The 17,916-nt window shown below is 48.9% G+C and overlaps 1 protein-coding gene across 14 annotated transcripts in view; it reads right to left on the bottom strand.

The window, feature by feature from the left end:
* LOC116426915 (latrophilin Cirl) overlaps positions 1 to 17,916 on the bottom strand; it is a 416,178-nt gene that overhangs the window by 319,955 nt on the left and 78,307 nt on the right. For 8 of the 14 annotated variants that reach the window (XM_076374218.1, XM_031976575.2, XM_076374224.1 and 5 more), the window contains exon 1: positions 3,928 to 4,057. The gene's annotated coding sequence lies outside the window, so the exon portion shown is untranslated. Of the gene's footprint in view, positions 1 to 3,927; positions 4,071 to 5,262; positions 5,312 to 17,916 lie in introns of those variants that run through there. The other 6 variants (XM_076374220.1, XM_076374221.1, XM_076374217.1 and 3 more) reach the window with 3 other exon arrangements.

The following is a 17,916-nucleotide window of genomic DNA, read 5'->3' as shown; positions in this document are numbered from 1 at the left end:
TCGCGCGTTATCTTTCGATAAGGTTGTAAAAATTATGGATCAGCGATTAGAGATCTTCTTGAATAGTTATACTATCGGCGGCTATTGCGAATTTCATGCGTGATTTGTATTCGTGAGAAAATTGTGAAGTTGCTTTTAGAGAGTTTTGAACGTATGTTTTTCATTTTTCATATTTTGTGCATCTCGCGTGCATATCTCGTATATGCGCAGCTGTCAGTCACACCCAGAATTGGAGTATAAAAGAAATTGACAAATAACGGATGACATAATACACTGGAAGTGCTAAGACGAAATGATACTTCGACGATGGGAACGATATTTCGAAAACATATGTATTTCGTACGTATTCCTTGCGTACATTTTCCATCCATATCTACATATTACATATATCATGCATATTACGACATTTTATATCTACGTAAACACCCGGGTCTACAAATTAGGGTCACAACAGTTACTTTACCGCTAATAATTTCCTAACAGAAAAATGAACGATATAACTGTTTATTGTAGGAGTAAATTTATTGCAAATTCTTCAAGTTGTTAAAGTTTAATGGACGCGCAATCAATAATATTCGAATTCATGGAGCTCAGCGGAAATGACTAGATTTTACAAAAGGTTAATGCATCTGCATTCCACGCTTTTATATCACGGGGTTCAATATTGTAGTTATAAGGGACACGTCATACTATTACAACTATGACACTAATAGATTAAGTCTCTTCACTCGAGAAGTGACTCAACCAGCGCTTCATTTAATATAGAATAATTGTAAAGTTCTATATATAATATTAAACTTCGTCTAATATATGAATATGTATTTTTCATTAATTCGTTTCGAAGCATGTCGCCCACATTTCATCGGTACACGCTGAATATTTCTGCTGAACTACTTTCGAGTGTGGAGGGTTAGTAGACTACCTACAAGTTCAACATCAAGCATTCTAACCCATTCCTGTCTCTCATAATATCCTTCGCGTGAAAGACAAAATAATAACCGTCAGGAATATGTGTCGTCCGTTCGCCAGATATAGAAAATTGTATCAATACGTGATGCGTGGTGCCGAGCACGTTAAATATTTATCGAACTGGGTCGTTTTCCGTGTTCGCGAAACGGATTCCTCGAAAGAGGCTCGGTACAAGGAGAATGCCACTGAAAGATTTATCCTCTTCCTAGTTACTATATCCGTCGGGTGTCCGACCGTCTCAAATCATTGAATCCAATTCTCATTTTAGTTTAAACGGAATTAACACGACAGACAAAGCGAGCAAATAATTCAAGCGTAAACCAGACATGTTATATTTTCCACCAGCAACGAACCAACTTCCATCGCGCAGAAAACAATTCCACAAAAGTAACCCCGAAGAACCCGTACACGTATAAACACGCGAAGAATAATTTCAATAAACCCCGTGCGCGCACAAGCAAACGCGAAACAATAAACGTTCCGCGATCACCGAAAATCCTTCGGTTTCTTTGCCGCTTATCACTGCCCGCTGATCCGGGTTAAGTCTCCTAAACCGTCCCGGGAAAGGAAGGGGCGTCGCAGAGCGTCCACGGCCACGGTTACGTACCGTGTACACACACGGCCTGTTTTCCTGAAATATGTCGCTGCCCCGAAATTTCTTCGTCGTCCGTGTCTACGACGAGCGACCCAACCCGCCCCCGAACAAAAGAGCACCCCTATCTCGGGGTATCGCATGAACAACCCGAGATCGCGATCTTCCTCGAGGATGTACGATCGCCTACCCCCTTCACAACCCTTCTCCCACCTCCGGCCTCAGCCCGGCCGAGAGAGTTCGTGCTCTCGAGCACAGTTTCGAGAGAGGACACGGTGATGCGAACAAAAGAGACGGCTCTCCGCGTCGGTTCGCCGTGCTCGATCACCCCTCTCATCCTCCCCGCAACTTCTTCCTCCCCCGCTAATCCCTAAAGTCCATAAATACTGTAAGGGAGTTTATTCTCCGAAGGGTCGTTTACAGGATCACAGTTGTACCCCGACACGGGCCGGCGATGACGCTTTAATCCGACCCCGGTATGCGCGTACCGGGGACTGTCGGCGAATTTGCGACAGCGTTTCGGTCCGCCGATAACGCTTCAATTACTGTCGCGCGGCGAATTCATTCGGGAGGTGGCGTCAGCCCGTGAGAACCGTGATACTAAAAGCCCGGTGTTCGCGCCGTGCTGTGCCGCGTCCGCGACGGTTGGTTTGACGAGGAATGAGGATCGATTACGCCGTCACCGACATTTCCGCGGCGGGACACGACGAGATTGTGCAACGCGAGCGCCGCGTGAGTAACGCATCTATTCCGGGCAAAAGTATTAAAGACGAACGTTGGTGTACAGGGGACACGTAACGATCGTCGACGGGCTAAATCCGCGCGGTGCCGACCGCGCGAACGTCAAACCAGATGTTAAATAGAAAATGGCAGTACGGGCCGACCGGGGGCGTTAGAAAGCCGCTCGTTTCCAGGACGACTCCGCAGTCAATTGTGTAATGCAAATACCGTCATGTTCGGGGTTACGTAAAGCGTACGTAAAACATGATCCACGCCAATGATTACAAAGCGCGGCCGGGAATACCAATAATGCACGACTCCTTGGCACGTTTCACGGTTGATCTGAGGACAAATCGCTGCTTGTTACCGCGGACCTATTGCGGATTTTCTGACTTTCTTATTCCCCGCTTCTATCTTATTCTGCCTCGCTCGCGTCGATCGCCCCTCCGAACCCGTCGCGGACGCGTGGAATCGTGACCCCGTTATCGAACGAGTAGCACGGCGTAATCGCACGCCCTGTACCGGGAGAGCGTTATCTGTGCACGCACGGGCGAGAGATGCCGGTCAGCTTTAACGCCGCGCGATCGGTCCGTCGCTCTCGAGTTCCAAAACTCTGTCGTCGTAGGTGAAACGCGACTCGCTCGGTCGACTCTGAATAGCGTTGCTTACACCCGGGAACGTCAACACTCGCGCATCCGGAGGCAATCTCGGCTCGGCCCCGGCCAAGTTTCTAACGCTTCACAGTTCACGGGACTACGACAATCGCGAGGCGGCGTTACACTCGGTTCCACGGCATTAGCGCAGCTGCCTGAAACGAGATTTCGGGGGATATTCCCGCGGCGGGACGGTTCGGAGCGGGGGGGAGTGGAGTAGGTGGCCCCTATTGTCAGGACGAGTCCGTATTCACCTTAACCTGCGTGAACACTCGTTCTTCCATTCACTATTTCACGGTCCGTCCGGGGGCGAAAAAAAACCGAGTAGCTTTAAACAGGCCTCGGAGGAGGTAATAAAGCGATCGACTCATCCGACGACGCGTCGCTCGCGCGAACTCTATTCGAATATTACGACCTGTCGCGGTTACGCAGTTGTTCGCGATTATCCGCGAAAGTTGTTACTTCGGAAATGTTATTTTAATTTCGTTAATTTCACTCTGCGCAGAAGAATGTTTCGGTTTATTTTTACGAGCGTATCGCACAACATGGTGCACGGTTTCGTAATTGGTGGGCATTATCGGTGGAATATTTTAAAAACTATTACGGCACGTCCGTCGAAGCTTAATGCTTTAATTGCGAAATGTTTTTACACCGGAAAGTATGGATATAAAAGATACAACCGCATATTATCTCATGATTATTTGCTTACTGGTTTTAATCGGTTACACGTGTTAATCTGGATTGTATGAAAGCTTAAGCATTCAATCGTAATATTTCCATTAAAATCGCGGGGATCATTGTCCGCCGTGAAAATGATCGAATGTCATAAATTCTCGGTATAATTGGAAATAAAATCCATAAACGAGGAGGGACGAAGGAAGGGGGTAGCATTATGTGGTAAATGCTAAAAGCGAGGCGCGGTTGTAAGCTGTTTTTCACCGTGCGTTTGGATTTCTAATCATGATCCGTCGCGAACAGGAAAATAAGGAATACCTGAATGCAACAAGATAGCAGAAGGTACTACACTATGGGACACCTAAACCTTTGCTCCGGACTGTAACACTCTTTCTAGCACGATCGTCACAGAGTATTAAACGGCCGGCTGGAAAAACCGCGGCCACTTTACGACGTTGTCCGAGTAACTGCCGCGTTTACGATTTTATTGAAGCCGGGCCCCGCGAGCACGTATCGTCTCGCGAGTCACGCTTATCGCCCCGCGAGAAGCGAAACTTCGACCGATTCTGGGAATTATGACGGCGGATGTGACCACGTTGAACCCAGCACCGCTTATTTCACGATGTAACTAGATATGGGAGAACAACGACATGTAAAATCAGAAAGTTTCCTGGTGAGATGAAACTTTTAATACGTTCCTCGGCGGTGACTTGTGCGTTACGCGTCACTCGACCGCGACAAGACGTCTCGAACATCTGCGGCCGGGGAATTGAGACTTACGTGTACGATGATTAGCTGTTTCCCCTTCCGCCAACGACGATGGAGAACGACGATAGAGGAAGGATGAGTAATTGTTCACGTTAACAAGAAAAGTGTAGAAAACAGAAAGTCTGACGAATTCATGAATGAAATAGAGCAGGAAATTATAACACTCGTTTTCATGTTACACACCTGTAGAGTGTCTATTTGAAATTTCTTTATCACCGAATCTTTATTCGCCGAATAAATGGATTTTATGCATTATACCTAGCACGTATATATAGAATTAAGAGGAACGAGACTCTCGTAAAATCCCGAACGAACGATCAACGATCAATATTAATTACCGAGAAAGAAGGTCCGAACATTTCAATTCACCTAAAGACCCCTAATCCGGCGATAACACCCGACGCGACCGAATATTCCCAGACACAATCGATCACTTTCTCCGAAAGTTGGACGTCTCAGCCCACGGGGTCGAAGCTGTTTCTCCGTTCGTTCTCGGAATAACTTCATTTACGGAGCATTCTCGCAAGGATGCCGGGCCATATCCATACCTGGCCGCCATGAGCCGACACCTGTGCGTGGGAAAGAATTTTCTTTGTCTCGGTGTGCGCGCCGCGGCGATCGAAGCGGGGCCGGCGTTACACGATCGCGTGGAAGTGCCCTCCATCCGAGCGTTGGAAGGGCCCACCGCGGAATGACACGGCGGAAAGCGAGCGGATAAACGGCCGATACGATCTAGCGACGGCGATATCGATTAAATATCAACGGATCGTAACGCCGGCATGTGTTTACGGTTACGACGGAGGGGAAATAGAGAAAAACATCGAGCAGGAGAGAAAGGGACACGGTCAAAGAGGAACATAGAGCGTACGGCAGCATGATACTCACGCAATTTTTCCAGGGTACTCGCCTCTCGTCCCGAGTCGCTGACGGGTGTCTGCAACAGAAAACGACCTGGTCATTAACGCTGTATCGGGCAAGGGACCTGCGGACGAGACTATTTATACGGGCCGGCTCGGCTCCGCTCAGCTCCGGTACGCGTATCCGCGCGTGTACCCGGGGCTCGCGCGTCCCCGAGATCGAATCTTGAAACTCGTTCGGGTACACGAGCAATAGGGACGGTTAATTTAAACGCGTTCCCTTTAATCGTAGTATTTATTTCATTATAATCCCGCCTCGGATGGTGGTATACCGTCCCATTTGCGTTAACTGCTCACATTACCTGCGTACGGTCGAAGGATAATTCCAGCCGTGCCGCGCACGGACCGTACGCTATCCGGCGAGGCGAACAACACGGGATCCGTACAACAGGTGGACCGAAGAAAAGCATCGGGGCCCTCCGCCGGTGTTCATGCCGCGGCGCCGCGCCCCGTTTTCGTGTCCGAGAAACCAGGGCCCCGCCGGCCGATAGCCCCATCCCATGCCGCGCGGCGAGGTGCCTCTATCGGCCATCCGCGTCCAAGATACGGGAACGTTGTACCAGATTATCGTAAGGTTTTGCATTCGAGGGATTTCACTAATCCATTCTCCCATGCGTAATCCCATTATCGGGCGTTTTCCTTGTGCTAACGCGACCGCTTTCGATTCGCCCCCTCGCGCGACCCCCGGCGGAAACCGTGTTAACCGTATATCGTCGTCGCGGTGAAAGTTCCGGGAGCGAGACAGTCGGCCCGGTTCCTACGCGGCGCTTTTTAATCGTAAAAGCTTTTTCATCGATTCAATTATAACGAGAACGGGAATTGGCCGGACGAGGTCCGGCGCGGCCGGTGTTCGAAGAACCGGGCGTCTCGTTTGTTCCGTGCCGCGTGCTGCGGGGGGTTGCTCGAATAACCGAAAAAAAGTGCACCCGAACTAATTTCGGTGAAATATTCGCGCGCGTCCACTCGTCGCGGCCGAGGTTCTTGAAAATCGTAGCGGTTTATTAACCGCTTCAGAATTTCATTCGATCCAATTAAAAAGTATTCCGTTGGCAGTTCTGTTGCTTCACGGTTCGGATCGAAATTTATGTGGGGGAAACGCACGACGGCGGGGCCGTTAGCGTTTAACTATCGGGTGAAACAGGTTTTTAATTTTCTGTTCCAAGTTCACCGAGTAATATCGACCGCCAGAATTTCTTCGGGCGATAAATGTAATACGCGTTAACACTGTACGCCCGTGATCGTGACATTAGCGAATTAGAGCGTGAATTTATTAACATCGCTGGCTTGTGTTTCATCGCGGAGTGGCGGCAGAGGCCTGCAGCAATTAATATATTACCGTGCACTGTTCTCGGTTTATTAAAGGTACCCGAACGAACGGCGTTTATTTTTTTCTGCCACGGTCAGTTAAATTAATATAAACGCTCGGCTCGCGCGCCTTCGAGGATGCCCAGTCGACGACCCGCTTCGCCTCGCCCCGCCGTCGAGCGCGTAGTAACATTTTACATAAATCAATGATTAATTCCGTGGAATCGGAGCGGCGAGCCGCTCCATTGACCGCGGGAGCAGACAACCTCGTGCACACACGGTACGAACACGTGCGCGCGAGACTAGCGTCCACGTGGCGGTATCGGCCCGGCACCCGGCTAACAGCCGTACCCACGCGTACCAATTGTGACACGTATCGAATGCATTCATTTCGCGTAGGTAACGTCTCACTCTCGACGCGCGCGACGCTCGGGAGAGCAACGGCGATCCGCAAGGGGAAGGAACTAGAGGCGGCACGGAGGAGAGAAGGACACGCATGCACGCGTACGCCGGGATCCCTCCGCGCGCTACACACGTAGGTATATAAAGGACTCGAGGGACCAACGGCCCTTTCGGAGAGACCCTCCCTACGGGGCACCCGAGATCGACTCGAATCGAAAGGGAACGCAGCCTGGGCCCGGGTGTGGTGCCAACTTAATGAGGGACCACCTAGCTCTAACTGTTTGTTTTTCGTGGGATCTCAGCCCACGAAGAAAATACCCCGGCGTGATCGGGCCGTCGCGCCGCGGCGGCCGATCCCGTTTATGGCCTTGTATCGCGAACCCCATTTGCCATAACTTCCGCGATTTGGGCGTGAAATTACACGCGGCGGAATCGACGCGGGGAACGCCGATAGTTCGATAAAGATTCGCCTCCTTTCTTGATTCCCTTCCCATCCCCCTCTGCCCCCTGTCTTTTTATTTTTTTCTCCTCGTTTCTTTCTTCTCTGCCCCCCTCGCCCCGCTCCTTGTTCACATTATTCTTCGACCCGGTCGTCCTGTGTTCCCGGCGCGGACTCGATCGACCGGAATACGACGCCGATTCGCCACGCTGCGTTATCCGGTGGTTCGACGATTCCTCGTGACCGACGTCGTGATTCATTTGTACGCGGAAATGTTCAGCCGAAACTGTACTATTCTTTTTCGATAGAAGACAATTCGTTGATCTTCGTAGTTAACGGATGTTTTGCAAACTTTTCTCTTAATGTTTCTAGTTTTCCTGCATCTTTTAAGAGTTTACGATAGATACAGCATGTTTATGTGTTTTTGATCTTTGGTCGCGTGTATTTACGAATTGAATGATTTTCTAGCTCTGAGAGAGGGATTTTACGGAACGTGAGGCGGCGGTCTGACCATTACGGTGACCATCGTCGAATCAGTCAGCCCATAAAGTTAACGGTGAGGCTAAGGGCGGTGTACAACGCGAGCCCGGCCGCGTTCGTTAATTCGATGGGAGACACCGTTTTCCGTAATTCGCGGCCATAAATTAATCCCGGCCGCGTATTAACGATGCGCAAATTACACGCGCGCCCGAGATATTTAATCCCGAAGACACGATGTAATTATCGTGGGTCGCGCGACGACGCGCAATTTTTTTCTGTTTTCATAAATGGATCCCGGGCTAACGCGATGTAACGCATTTATAACGGTGGTTCGATGGTAGCCCGGTACACGGAGACCATGGAATTACCGGGGCTCCTAATGTCGTGTCTTTCGCTCTTGCCTTTTTTTCCTTGTTTCCACGACACGCTCGTGCAACGACGGCTACCTTGCTCCCTTGGCGCGGACTTTCACCGTTGTTTTCTTCGGGCTACGTCGCGGCCGAGCCGGCTGGGAATCCTCGACGCTTTATCACCTTCCAAATGTATTCTTGCGCAGTTTTCCCGGATTTCTCGCGTATTTGTCTGTTTCTTTTGTATCTTCCCCGGCCGACCCACGAATACATTTGGATCCGTAATGCGAACGGTACCGGCGGAAATACATACTTCGGGAATGTTTACTTTGAAAAACTCGGTCTTCGTGTAATCTTCGTATTGTGACGTGCTTTCGTGGAATTTTAATTCGCAGAGATACCCTTGCGCGGGATCATTAATAACAACTACGCCATTCGTAATGTGACAGTAACGAGCTATTCTTCGGAGCAACGTTGAAAGTGAAAGATTGGAAAGCCGAATCAATTTCTTTCGTCCGATTATAAATCAACAATGTTAATATTTATTGCAGCGGTTTATCGTCTTTATTTCTCTTCTAAAAATTTACTTCTAAAAAGTCGAGAAGTAGAATCAGTGGGTTCATATTATTCGAGAAAGAAGGAAGATAGGAATTATAGACCACCCATAGGAACGATTAATCCTCATGAACGTCATTTCAACCTGTATATGGAACGACATTCCTCTTTATTTTTATGACTGAATGCTCTCCTTGTGTAATTATTATACAATCACCGCGCGGTACATAATAATGAAATATCATGGACGTAATGAATCCCGAAAACTAATCAGTTAGATTCCGTACAGGCTGTAATTAGAGACAATTATTTCGCCGCAATATCGTCGGAGTATTTATTAGCGTAAGTGGTCGTGCACGTTGCTTCCTGCAGGAGGGCAACCATTCCGAGCGCGCCGCGATCCATTCCAGCAGACGATGTATCGATTATGCCGTCACGTTTCACGCTAAAAACGATCAAGTGCCGCTCGGGTATGAATACGTCCCCGTTGTTTGCGGTTCGACTGACAACGATACCGTCGCCGAGTCACGGGACGCCGCTCTATCGTTGCATTCGGTCGTTTTTTCTCGAGATTTTAAGTCGATCCGGTATTTCCTCGTTACATGTCAACGACACATGTCCGACGAGGATTATAAAACAAGAGTAAATCTCTTTTTTTCTCTCTTAACATTTTATTAAAAATTCACAGCATCTCTTTCTTACATTTCCCTATTTTTACAGTCGCAATGGTAGTACCATTTGTTTGACCATCGATATTCGATGTTCGGAGTAATCGTGTACTTACAACGGAACCAGAATTCCTATCTCCTGTAATAAATAATCGATAATAAAATAATCCCGACGAGCGCGAGTGGTATCTGAGGCAAGAGGTTAATAGAAAATCATCAATTAGCGGGTATGCACGGCAAGTAAGTATTCCAATGATGCGTAAAGTCGGTAATCCGAGTACTAAAACCTCGATTAATCCAACTGCGCCTCTTTAATAACATTCTATAAGCCGGTAGTCGAGCAACGCCGATTAAATTCGGAAGCCGGATTAAAATTTCACTTCGCCCGATGACGTAGACGAGGACAATCGCGAAGAATGACTGGTATATAGATCAAATATACTTCGAACGGGGCGGGTGGTAGCAGAAAGGTCAACTCGCGCGTCGGTTATATCGGTTGCCGTGAATAATACACGGGTCTTGCCGTTTTATTTGTCGTTGACAGCTTCCACGAGATAGCACGGCAGAAGCTGGGCCCGGTGTGTTTGGCTATTCGGCACGATCGCGAGTATCATTCAGGATTTTTGCGCGTGACGCCTCGGATGAAAAATGTTTCGGGAATTCTGTGAAAAATGTCCGATTTCGGCCGGGATTTTTTCGCGTCCGACGGGAAAAATTGATTAATCAAAATTCCTTCGATCAACTCCGATCGGGAAGGGTATACCATTCGGCTTTTTCAAAACCTCTTTTCCATTGTTGTATTCGTTTGTTTGGACTCGAAGCGACGGACAGACGTGACTCGGGGAATCGACGGAGCTCGCGCAAGACGCCGGCAGCTCGCTTTCATATCCACGGGCCGGTCCAAGGACGATTTGTTCCTATTAGCGGGCCCGTGTTAATCGTCATGGGCGTATAAACTTCCCCGCTAATGAGTCGACGTCTCCTTCGAAACGCGTAAACGTATTCCGGCGGAACAGACGCACGGGACTGTATTAATTCAAGGATCGCGCGACGACGCGCTGTCTTTCGGGAGGTGAGCCTCGATCCGAGCGAAAATTATTATCCTCCGGGCCCTGATAGCGCTTTTTATTTGACAAATCACGCGCTACCGTCGTAAAGCTACCGGCTCCTTTTTAGGCGAACAGCCATACAGAACAACAAATTCGTTTTATTGCCGTCATTACGCCGGTCAGGCGGTTCCTTCCTTTTAAACGGCGGCTATAGTCTCCCCCGAGCTATACGCGCTCGTACTTATCGCTCTTATATTCATTTCAATACTAATGCCTGCCTATCCGAGGAGGATCGAATTAAGAGAAACGCAAGATTGTTCGCAATAATCAGGAAATTCTAATTCAACGGGACCATAGAATAGAAAGTCAACTTTCCAGGGAACCATCATGGACTATTAGCCGAACATTTCTAGAATCGCTTTCTCCGAAGTTCCTTATCGAGAGTGACGCAGAGGAGAAGTATCATGAGTTACAGGATCAATATTTCCTCTAAGTAATTTCGAACAGAAAACAATCGTCACCCTCCGTTCTCTTGACACCCGTACAATTCGCATTCTTACCGCGCGATTGCTCCGATTTCTAGATCCCTTCGACTCGCGGAGCCGCGATCAATATCGCGTCCGCGGAGGAGCGTCCCGAGAAGCGAAACTTGCTCGGCGCGCCTTCAAACGAACATATTTTTATTTACCGTGTCCCCGCGCATCGGTGAAATCTTCCGCGAGACGAAACATGAAATGTCACTTACTCGAAAACATCATGCCCGGGCGTAGATATACGTCCGCCGCTCCCGTTCCCCGGCGTCCCCGCTCCGGTCGGTTGATCAATGCCCGGCAGCGTTTCGCGTTAGGAACGCGCGCGAAGCCAGACACGGGTTTGTTATTACAATGGAATTCGAAATATTCCACCCGAGAAGACTGGCGCGACCGGCCAACGGAGTTTTCCCGTCGTCAGCCGAAAACGACGCTGGGAGCCTGGGAAGTCGTTCGTTACCGTGGAAAAGCGACGTTAAGAGCTCGAAACGATAACTGGCTGTTCGGTTCACGGTTATCGGCGTCGGGAGAGAAAGGGGTTGGAACCGCCGACAAAAGGCGGTTTGACGAAGGAAAATGTTAACGAGGGTCTCCGTCCTGTTTCCTGGGACGTCAGGATTCGAGCGCCGCGCCGCGCCGCGCCGCGCCTCGCCGGGCCGGGCCGGGCCGGGCCGAATCAGCCCCTCTTTGTGCGCCAGCCGTATCGTGCATTTTTATTAAGCCCCGGCCCACGGAATAATCGACGCGAAACTCGAGATCGCCGAAGGCATTCCGTCCGCTGTCGTGCACGCGTCTGTCGCCCTCCGCCGCCCTCCCGTCCACGGTCGCAGGCCTTTGATGCCCGGTGACCTGTTCCAGGCCATATGCCGGCTTCCAATAATTCCCAATTAGATCAAAAAGAATCGCGCGGCGCCACGCTGAATTTTAATTCGGCCGTGGCCCACCCCTTCCTCGCACGACGGCCAGCCCGAACTCGTTTCCCCGAGTCGCGGCAACGGCGGCCGTGTCGCGAGAACAACGTTGATAGTCGCATTATTCTTGGCAAACATCGTTCGCTCGGTATATTTGTTTGCGGACCAATATCGTTTGACAATGTTGATCGATATTATTGCGCGTAAACAATACTCGCCGCCGTGAATGTCGGCTGTTCAGCTATGCTTCGCGCTGTGAACGTTCACTGGCGAATTGTTTGCGATCTTAGTTGTCCACATTGGCAGTGTTGGCGAACAACGTCGGTGAATTGTGCGACATTTTCTATCCTTGCGATCGGTAAATATTCGGATAGAGATAGTTCGTACGAAATTAATCGACGAGCAACTGAAATAAAAGAATCAGTTTCCTTTTTATTAAAGTCAAAACTCGCGAACAACGGTTCTATTAACGGAATCACGAGTACGCGGTATTAAGTTATCAGCCTGGACACGAAGACTATAGTGCACTGTTCAAATTCAAAAGTATAGCAATCGAACGGGACGCGATTGTTCCCCCAGTAAAAGAGTAATCGCCGGCAATCGGTTTTGTCGTGTATCGGCTACGTGCTGGAAAACAGCGATGACGCCAGTAGGGCCGTTCTTCCGCTATTTCCGTGAGAGTCCACGGAATAATCGCCGGCGAATCGTTTTCGTCGCGAGCCACGGGTACGTATACATTATTGATATGTCCGTGGAACCGTGGCGATGCGCGTGAACACACGCACGCGGAGGTGCTCGGCCGGCGCATCGAAAACGAGAGGACGCGGCCGTAAAGCGCGGGGGAAGGGATGAAAGGGTTTAATAGAGCCAGCCGGCGTACAGCCGCGATATAGGATGTTTCGTAACAGCGTCGCGGTGCATCGGTGCGGCGCACAATAAACCAATGTGTATTCGAAGGGGCTTAACTAGACGAACTATTCCGCGTAGTTTCTATTAGTAAATCACCCGCGCACTGCGTGGCATAGATAACGAGGCCCGTGGCCGGGCTACAATGCAGGCGTCGCAGAAACTTAATTAAGTATATATTAATTAAAATCCGCCGCGGCGTCGTTGCATCCGGTACCACCGTCACGCTCGTCGCAACTTGTCCCTGTATCAACGTTCGAATACGCCGCGCGCGCCGTTGTCTTCGTTCCCGAGTTCATTTTACACCGTGAATCAATCGATCGCGCTGCCGGACTGGGAGCTGAATTTCGATGTAGAACACTGCACCGGCTTCATTCATCGCCAGTAAATAGATATTGTCTGCAGAACCATGGGGGAAGAACATCCTTAACCATTCGTTGTTACCGTGCTGTTTCTGAATGTAAATTCAGAATGGATCTCTGAACACGTCTATAATGAAAGGTCATGTTTCGATGTGCATGAGAGTTACATTTTGATACAGAATGCTCGGTCGGCTATTCGTTGAGTAGGTATTATTTGTTAATTATCGGTGTTACGGCATAAGAGTTGTCCGAACAATCTATAGCTTTTTAGTGTTCGGATCGGTTAAGACAATTGGGACGGGTTTAAAAGGGTGCGCGTAACGAAAGTTGCCACGGTAGCCATTTAGATTAGATTTTGGGAGCTAGGTTCTTAGAGGGAACGCTCCGCGGGTTCCTCCATTTATTCAGTAGATATTGTCTGAGGTTGTTATGTACTCTGAATGGATCCGGAAAGGTGCATGTAACGAGAGAGGCCACGATAGCCATTTAGATAAGGCTGGCATCCGCGATCAAGTGAACGGTCGAAACCAGATCGGAATCACTTTAAAGAAGAAGTATAAGTGACTGTACCGGCAATCGATACGGCGAAGTAGGTTTTGGTGTGCAGTCGAGTGCACTCGGAGCCTTCAGGTCAAAATCAGAAGTTCGCCTTCACGACTATTAGATACATTCGTAATAGTAGCTAACACTGACTTCAGCGTTTCATCGGAACACTACGAGAACACTGAACTTCGGCTCTTAACCTGGAAGGAATTAATGTACTCGACTACACGGCAAAATGTACTAGTTCGTATGCACTCGCGTTATAATTGCACATTGTTATTCTTTAAAATCGTTCTGCTGTTATTTCTACTTGATTCGTGGGGAACTGTCATACGTATACGGTGAGTCATTGCTTATTTCAATAGAATATTTCCTAATACTTTATCAATTACACTTACGCATCATATTCTATTCTGCGCATGTATACACAATCATTATGCTTGTTCGTTCACTTCGTGTTCACACTACTTCTTCGTTCACCTATATCACAGAATCCCTATGAAGTCTTCTTAGGCGAACGTGCTACACATGGAAATCTTCAAACATTTATGGTAAATTCGATAAAGTGAAACTTCAGTACCTCGGAAGGAACCCGACCATTAATTGCTTCTTTCCTTCGATCAGCCTAATCAGCGCTGCTTTAAAGCTATCCTGTCCATCGAAACGCCGTCGGTCGGAACATCGACGAATTTATTCGTGCGGTGGACACTCGCAGGAAAGAAGAATGCCGCCGAAAGGGCCTGGCGATGCCACGGACGGGTCCGTTTAAAGCCTGGCGACCGCGCTCGCTCCTTATCGCGTACACATTGTAAGTACGTAAAGCAGATTCTCGTTTTGCATAAAACCGAGGCGACACTGCCGCCGCCGGTGCCCTGGCTCCCGGTTTGGGATAGCACGCGCGTGTACCCGAACCAATACGCACGCATCGAGGCCGAACGGGGGCCGGTTGCCCCGCGCTTGCACACGAATTTCTTTTACGGCCAGTTACTGAAGACATTAAAGTCCACGAAGGGGGCAACCGAGGGCCGGAGATTTGGACGGGTGAGCGCCGTGGGCTCCCGCGGTCCTGCGCTAACAAGACGATCTTTAAAGGAGGAAAGCGTTTCCCCAATCACCAGTTAACATCTTTGTCTCGTACCTCTGCGGCCGGCCGCCGCTTGTGAATGTATTCATGAGAGACCGACGCTGCTATCGATCGGCGCACGTCGAAACTTTCTACCGTTCTGCGTTTTGAATCGCACCGAAGCGGTCCGAAACCGTGAAATTTCGGAATCGGCCGCGATTACGATCGCCCCGTACCGTTACCCGGACAGTGAAAGTCCGGCAATTATCGTCGTTCACCGATTTCGCCCGTAATTAATACATACGCGCGTGTATAGACACAGAGAGAAATTAATTATCGTTAATGTTAAGCATTAACGTCGCCAAAGTGGACATCGATTTTCGATTGATTTCAATTCGTAATGAGAAATGTTGAAATTAAAGAGCGGTCGTAGAGGTCCCGATATTCGAAGGTTTAATTGGTCGATTCCTTTTCTTTGCTGGTGTGTTTGACGAAGATTATCGGTCGATAGAATTGGCACCGGTCCTATTAAAGCGACCGGTTCGCCCGGAAATACCTCCGGTGAATGGACGGAGCCTGATTTATTTCCATCGCGAACTCCCGCCTGCAACGCTCGCTTCCGGCGCTATCTTGATCCCGAGCCGGCCCACCCCTCTACAATTTTTTTCCATACCGAAACACACCACCCTACGCGCGCCACGCGTTTCGACCGATAATCGGGACCGTTTCGCTCTATCGAAAACGCCCATTTGCCGGGAATAATAATCTTCGGGGGAGAGGGCGCGCACCCTTAACTGTCGTTGAATTATAATTCGACGGAGTTCCGCCCGACAGGATTTTACCGCTCGCGGAGACCCCGGGGAATTGTTTTTAATTGCAGAAGCTTCGGTTACGGGATCGATATCGGTGATATAGGCCGCAGAGGTGGAAAAAGAAAAATTCTGAATAATCTGCATCGTTGAAAATTAAACATTCCGATCGGAACGTCGGACTCCATTACCACTGACGAGTGGTTCTTAACTTTAACCGTGGCTAGGTAAACGAACATCAAATTAATTACTCTGAAAACAATCAAACGATATCTACGCAAAAATTGCTTTCGAAACGTTTCAAAATACCATTGTTCTTTCGCATTTCCATCGGCCGCCGATGCCACGCTGTAGTTTTAATCGAACGATCGCTCGAGCAACAGCGCCGCGTCGAAATCAAGTATCGAAAAATGCATATCCCATCGGTGAATTCGACGAGATACACTCTAATTGTTTCTTATCTATGGAACGTTAATATTTGCCGTGATGGGATGGGCACGCGAGACGACAGCTGTCGATAGACACCGCGCACTCGGACACTTGGGAAAATATGATGTGCCACCGATGAAGCGACACCCCATCGTTCCTGTTTTCCGGCGTAATCGCGTAACGGCGATGTCTCCCGGCCAACCGAGAGACTTTCCAAATGTTCGGAAACGGCCGGGGTATTATTTGAAGGGGCCCGCGGCGGCGAGGGGTGCGATTATATCAGATAATCTCCCAGCAGCTGTAAAACCTTATCGTTCCGGACTTCGGAGTGTCATCGTGGCTGGATATCGAGAATCCCGTCACGATTTTTCCTCGTTCTTTGTACAGCTTCGCGTGGCCGGTACGCGAAGACAAGCGGTGATCAGGTCGCGGGATGAAAGTTATTATAGTCTAGGGAGGTCGTTCGAGAGCGTCCAGTGAAACTCGATGGGAATTGAAACTATTTTAGGCGTTGCGAGTTATAATCCAGATTCTCGTTATCCGGCGTCATTAGCTTTAATGTGCTCCAGCAGAAAACAGTAGGAGGTTCGGTAATATTAATGGACTTCGTCGTCGAGCGGGAATCGTGCGTCGGCGAAGCAGAGCTACGGTCGTTTCCGATATCTGTTAAGAGTACAAAAATATTTTCCTATCTCTCCCGAGGTATTCTTATCCGTTCCTTCGAGCAACGGTTCCACTGGTCTCCGCGTGATCGACTCATAGCCAGTGACAGCGCTGTCCCTCACAAATGAACGATAAAGTTTTATCAGTCTTGTTGTCAGCTTCAAAATGTAGACTGCCGGTCTCGCATACAGCACCGTGTCTGCGAACCACGATGCTAACGCGTCGCTGGTCGACCGCATTATCTGTCCGGATGCTCCCAGCACTTGACGTCTATTCTGCGCGCGGCAACTTCGACTTTATTCTGCGCCGATACACGCACGTTGGAAGTTATTATAGATTTTTTTTTTTCTCCCGGTATATGGATCAATCAATATCATTTCTGTTACATTATACGCGTACGCATGAAATCGACCGGTAATTTCGATCGTTAATTCCTCCTTGCTTTGGAGCACCCGTAAACTTCTTAGTCAATTTCAATTTCAATAAGTACGGAGCGTACCCGACTGCTTTCATTAACTCGCGTGTAATAATTTTGTTCCAAATCGAACGCAAGAATGATTGAAATCGAGTGTACCGAGTTCATGGAACAGTCCCGCGGATTTTTTGCATCGAGCGAAAGGTCGTATCGAGCGAATGACGCGTATTAAGACCGCGGTCTGGATACTTTAACAGCGATGCATAGGATAGTCGGCCGGGTATACGCGTTTCACAATTCACTTAATTTAATGAGACTTTCGCAGTTGAAATTTTAAGGGCACGCCCCGTCCTCCGCATTAATATTACGCTCAGAAGCGAAAAAAAATTGAATTGCTAATTTCGTCGACGTATTCCCTAGCAGGATGATATACGAGAGAGCTCTAATTTGATTCAACTCGGCTGTAAATATATATATGGCTCCTCCCTTCAGCGCTCCGTTCCGCAATGTTCTACGATTAACAATGCGCGCATTGTAAATGAAGGCGCGTCCTTAACAAAATGTCACGGGAAATTATTAAACGAAATACGTGGACCGCAGTTCTGATCTAGGAAACGTGATAGCGCCCCTGTTCATCGCTTCAGCCACGGATGCGTGCCGTCGAAATTGTCGTAACTCGTGCCGTGACGTAACGTTTCGAGCGTACACCTCGCGAATGTTGATATTGCCCTCTGTTCATTTCC

This window comes from Nomia melanderi, chromosome 2 (assembly GCF_051020985.1).
Source record: "Nomia melanderi isolate GNS246 chromosome 2, iyNomMela1, whole genome shotgun sequence".
Classification (NCBI taxonomy): domain Eukaryota; kingdom Metazoa; phylum Arthropoda; class Insecta; order Hymenoptera; family Halictidae; genus Nomia; species Nomia melanderi.
The sequence above is the reverse complement of the archived record's forward strand: the minus strand, read 5'-3'. Positions and strand labels throughout refer to the sequence as shown.